We start from the raw sequence: 6139 nt of genomic DNA, 5'->3' as shown, positions 1-6139 counted from the left end.
CTCAGATACTTTATTAAATCCTCACAATAGAATAAGTTACTATTATTAATTCACTTCACAGATAAAGAAATAGGTTCAAAGAAACCAAGAATTTTGACTAAGACTGTACAGAGAGATAATACTGGCAAAATTTGGATTAAAATCAAAGTAGACTCTACCATCATACCAATTTGTAGAATGGCACAACTGCATAATCCACAAACAGCACAATTCACTATATTGAAAATACTCAGTGGCATAGATTTGTATCACAGGAATTTGCACAGCAAAATAGCATCTCCCAAGTTTTGAAAGTTTACACCCTATTTTTTTTGCTAGTGGAAAGAAACATAGAGTATTTATGCTTTTATAATTAAAGATGTAAAGCAAAATTTGTTTTGTATCAGCCATCCTAGAGGCTATAAGAATGGTACCACCAAGCTTTTTCCTTGGAACTACTTTATACAGGTATAATTTCTGTTTTTACTATGTTAGTGTCATTTTAGGTTTTATGTGTTATTTAATATGATTTGATGGTTAATTTTGGGGGGGGTGTCTTCAAATGCTAAATTTTATCATATAAATTAATTACAATCATGTTGATTCACCAGAAAGTTTATGAAAGGTATCATAAGAGCACTCTACTTTTGGATTGGTTACTAGTCTTGTCACATCTTGTATATTTCTTTCTCCTAAACTCTCATTCTTATTTCCTGTCCATTTGGATGAAAACTATTTTTTTTCATAAAGTGCGAAAACTTAAATGCATTTGAAACTTTTTACCTTTGTTTTGTTTCAACCATTCAGGAGTAGCTTAATCACTTATAAATATTACATAATTTATTTTGTAAATTCTATTTATAACTTAAAACTATATATAAAAATCATAATTCTTATACTTAGATTTATTTATTCATATTTAACTTCTATAACACCATGATTAAAAGCCTACAGGTATGTGATATATCATTTCATATTTCTTAATTTTATAAGCTTAAGTCCAGATACAAAGTTTTGGAATATCTGCTCTTTAATTCCAGAGGTCTTCTTTTCTTCTTCTGGATAGATTTTGATCCCTGGAAGTCTCATCTATTATTTTTAGATGCCATCTATTCCGTCTTCTTCAATTAATATTAGACATATCAGTTCAGGTTACTATAATGAAATACCGTAAATTGTTGGCTATAAACAAGATTATTTTTATTTTTCATAGTTCTTAAACTATGAGTTTAAGAACTATGAAAGTCTCAAGCCAGGTTGCTGAGAGATTAGTGAGGTGAGGGCCCACACTCTCTGCATGATCCCCCCTCCACCCCCACTTCCCCCCACCTCCCCAAGAATTTAGTTGCTGGTCACCTGTCTCTTAACTCTCTCACCAAGTGATGATAACTTGAATGAAGTGGAGAGAGAGGAAAGTAGTAACTTTGAGAGTGAGTGCTGCTATCATTTCTCTTTGACCCAGTTCTGCCTTCTTGGGAAAGGGCTGCCAGATCTCAGGAGCTAGTCATTAGCATCCAAGTTCTTAGGGAGTTGTGTCCTCAGTCTGGAGTGCCGGACTGCTCTTCGCAGAATAAAAGTCAGTTCTGACCTCAGTCCAAGGTCTGTTATCTACTCTTGCAGAATATAATTTCAGGAAGGAGGCTTAGAGTTAAGTAAAAATGAGAGGAAAGGAGGAAGGAGAAAGAGGAAGAGATAGGGCAGAAGGAGGGATTTAAGAGAGAATGGTTTCTCCTGAAAGGATAGAATCCTGAGGTTATACATCCCAAATTGAGTATGAGTGTATTCCAGCATAAGGAATTCCAGTACAGTGACTGTGCCTCATTTTCCTTTCTAAAATTGATTTAAAGTACCCCAGCCCGCCCCCCCCCCCAAAAAAAATTGCCAAACTGGGACTTTCTGTGTAGATAAGAATCTGTTGTTGGGGTTGTGAAAGGGAAGAGCTAGGCATATTTCATGATAGTGTTTCATACTCTTATCACAGCATTTTGTTTCTGTTAGAGATTTTCCTCTCAGAGGTGGGAACCAGGTTACGGCTTGAACCAGTTAGAATTTCATCTGGCTTTCATGCTTTTAGGTTAATGCCAGGGTAGCTTCTTTAATCCGTAGTGCTAGGGCACTCACCACCAACCCCATCCCCTGCAGACTGTCTATCTACCTGCTTAAATTTAAAATATATGAATACGGTGGAAGAACACAAATATCCTGTACCATTGGATATGTCCTTTTAATTAATTCTGCTTTTATGAATTAAGTCTCTTTGTCTCTCTTGCATCATTTAAACTCTAAATTTAAAAAAAAATTTCAATTTTGCGCTCTAAATTGTATTGTTTATACTCTGTTTAGGGCTTTCAGTTAATTAATGAATCATTGTTTTTGGTTGCTGTTGCAGTCCCAGTAGTCTGTACTTGCTGCAGCATTGCTAGGGATTGAACTATGGGGCAGCGCTGGGAATTGAACTCAGGAATTTACACATACATGGCAAGTACTCCACCTCTGAGTCACAACCCTTGGGTCTTTGTATTATTTTTAAGTTTTAAACAGTTATTACATTGCTCCTTTTTTTAAAAAAAGTGCTCATGTCAGAGAGATAGTACAGGAGGTACAGTACATGCCGTGCATGAGGCTGTATTTGGTTTGATCCCTAGCATCACATACAGTTTGTGAGAGAGGGCTAGGAATAGGCACCACTGGGGCCTAATTAAATTAAAATAAACAATACTTTCTTGCTTTATTATTACAACTATTTTTCATATCTCACCAAAAATTTGAATTTGATTTCTAAGCCATTTCATGTTTTTCTCTTTTTGTTTTTGTGGTCCATTTTGGTTTTTGTTTATGCTTTTTGGGCACACCTGGTGATGCACAGGGTTTACTCCAGCTCTGCACTCAGGGTTTACTCCTGGTGGGCTCAGGGGACCATATGGGGTGCTGGGGATTGAATCTGGGTTGACCATAGACAAGACAAACACGCAACCCACTGTACTATCACCCTACTGTCTATTTTTTGTTGATATCAATATGGTGCCCCCCTTTTGGGTGGTATGGCTGTGAGTATGGTTGATTCATTTAGCCAAACAAATGTGTTTTTTTTTTATTGTTTCCTAATTGTTTTTGAGTGGTGGTTTATTTTAGCTAATGAGGTACTTTTTAGGATTAAGGTGGCTATTTACCCTCTGGAATCCTACGATTTCTCCCACACATCCTCTCCTCTTTGGGTCTTTTAACTTTTGTGGGTGGGGTCACGCCTATTGCGATGACCCTCTAGTTTCCTTTCATAAGTCTATATAGGAACTCACTAGAGAGTATACATATACTCTGAGACTTGTTTAAGCCTCATTTCAACCCAATATGTCACTCTTTGGTCATCCTATTGTGCAAGAATCCATAGGTAGTCTTCAAATTTCAAGGAAGAGAATTAGAAAGGGTCTTTGTTATTCCATCTCCAAACCATATTAGATTCTCTTAAATGGTTCTCTCAAGTTCTTCTATGGATGAATGAACTCATGTCATCATGGATAAGGAATGGGATAAGTACAGGATTCATAAAACTCTCTGAGAAACACTATCAACCTTTGTTCTGAAACTCAACCTTCTTCAAAATAATAGGTAAAAGGCACTAGTTTGGAGACAACCTCCTTGCAAATCCTTCATAGATGATAAGTTCTAGAACATGGTAAAAATTGGTTTTGGGACTTCTGCTCAAGATGGACAATGGAGAAAATCACATTAAAATATCCTATTGTACTGGATTTTCCTATTAATTTGTATTTTACCCTCTTCATTATGCCCTTTATTTGAAAATCTTCCTGCCTACTTCCTCTTTTTATCACCCTTAACAATGGAACTTTCCAGAACTCTTCTCTTTTTATATAATCCAGTTAGTTTATGTGTGTCATGGAATCACTATGGTATATGCACATTTGTACTTTCAATTCTATATTATCAACTATTCCTTTCAATTCAAGGCCCAAGTTAGAATGTTTATTTATAAAACATCCTCACTTAGATACTTTATTATACATCAAATGCAAAGTCAGAACTCTTAGTGCAATACTTCTCCCAAGGAAAAAAATCACCCATGATCTATTCTGGTCAAAGAAAATTACAATAACTTATTATTACCTAAATTAGAAAACTTGAGAACACATTGACTCTTTCTTTACTTACCATAAGATTAGATAATCTGTTGCATCTTGAGACATAGTTATAAATTTTTTCCCATTTTTTATTCTTTCTACTACCAGGACTTTACTTTTATCATTTTTCTGCATCACTGTATCACTATCATCCTGTTGTTCATTGATTTCCTTGAGCAGGCACCAGTAACGTCTCCTTCGTCCTAGCCCTGAGATTTTAGAAAGTGCCACATTTGAGGCTCTTTCAGGGTCAGGAGACCCATCCCTCCACCAGGGTCTGGTTTTTGGCATATTGAATACACCATGGGGAGTTTGCCAGACTCTGCCTTGAGGGCAGGATACTTTCGGTAGCCTGTCAGGTTCTCCAGAGTAAGAACTAGATAATAAGATGTCTTCCGGGAGCAGGGTTTTATAGTCTCTGGGTCTTGGCCATTGATGGGATTACACGACGCTGGGGGCAGTTGGTGGGTATAATGCCTACATACTGGAAGATGGGGGATCTGGGTGGAGGAGGCCCAGTCTCAATCAGAGCAGGCTTGGAGATCTAAGCCCTGGGTCCCACACACCTGGGTTCCTCTGCCAGTTCCTTCATGCATGAGGTTCATCTGAACGTGTGGAGAGTGGTCTTAAGCATGGCTGTGGCTGGATCCAGAGGTCTTCAGCTGCCGGGGCTCTGCTTGGGGCGGGGAGGGAAACTCAACCCGCCCTCCTCCAAGGGGCCCCAGTGAATCAAAGTCTTAAAATTTTTCTGCATATGGTTTAGTTTATTTTGATACTATTTTTAACGCTATTATCGAGTTAATTTTACTAGAGCTATAGTTTAATCACAACATTTCTCTTGTTAATATAATAATGAAGACATAGTTTTTCCCTTAAATTCATTTTAATTGAGGGAATGGGATTTATGCTACCGTAAGCCATACTTTTCATGTATACATCATTCCAACACCACAATCACTTTCAGAGAGCCTGTTTCTCTCCACCAGTGTCTCTTGAATATAGTTTAACATTGATTTCTACAATAAAATTTAGCTTAGTCTGTTTCTTTTGTTTTCCATCTTTTTAAAAAAAAATTTATTAGAGAAACACCATGATGTACAGTTGTAGACTTACACAAATTTTTGTGCTTGGGTTTCAGTTATACAATGATCAAGTACCCATCCCTCCACCAGTGCCCAAAGATATGGAACGCTTCACGAATTTGCGTGTCATCTTTGTGCAGGGGCCATGCTAATCTTCTCTGTATCGTTCCAATTCTAGTATATGTGCTGCTGAAGCGAGCACTGTTTTTATCTTTTTAATTTTGCCTTCCATCATGATTTCATGAGCTGCAGATAGTATGTCAATACTCAATTCCATATAACTATTAGTTTTACTTTCATTTGAAGGATCTATTCAGTTTTTTGGCAACATAGATTTATACTAATGTTCCATATTCTCTAGTTTGTTTTCTTCTGACAAATGTCTTCCATTAAATAACATTTATTACTCTCATCTGATTCAATATTGTGCCCATCAACAGCACAAAATCTTACCTCAGTAAAATATGTTACTTATTTTCTCTGATTTAACCTCCCACTGATTGCATTTATAGTCCAACTCTTCCTTCCCCACCCAGTCTAATTAAGCACTTTGAAGGCTTACATTGAGTAGTTACATTTGTATCTATAACAACAATGAAATATACTTAAGTACTCAGAATGAGAGTGAGTTTATTAATTCATGCTTAACATGAAATCTTATTATCTACTTCTATGGAATGTCTATATATAAATGCTATAAAATCTGTCACTGTCACTGTCCTCCCGTTGTTCATCGATTTGCTCGAGCGGGCCCAGTAACGTCTCCATTGGAGACTTTGTTGTTACTGTGTTTGGCATATTGAATACATCATGGGTAGCTTGCCAGGCTCTGCCATGCGGGTGAGATACTCTCAGTAGCTTGCCGGGCTCTCCAAGAGGGGCGGAGGAATCGAACTCGGGTCAGCCATGTTGGCTGCGTGCTAGGCAAATGCCCTACCGCTG

General features: G+C 37.3%; 1 non-coding gene across 1 annotated transcript; it reads right to left on the bottom strand.

The window, feature by feature from the left end:
• Window positions 1-5292: 5292 nt before the first annotated feature.
• LOC130016930 (U6 spliceosomal RNA) lies at window positions 5293-5399 on the bottom strand. The gene has a single exon (XR_008791290.1). It is a non-coding gene; the product is annotated as a U6 spliceosomal RNA (small nuclear RNA).
• Window positions 5400-6139: the final 740 nt, after the last annotated feature.

Source organism: Sorex fumeus, unplaced genomic scaffold (genome assembly GCF_029834395.1).
Source record: "Sorex fumeus unplaced genomic scaffold, SorFum_2.1 ptg000007l, whole genome shotgun sequence".
Lineage (NCBI taxonomy): Eukaryota > Metazoa > Chordata > Mammalia > Eulipotyphla > Soricidae > Sorex > Sorex fumeus.
The sequence above is the reverse complement of the archived record's forward strand: the minus strand, read 5'-3'. Positions and strand labels throughout refer to the sequence as shown.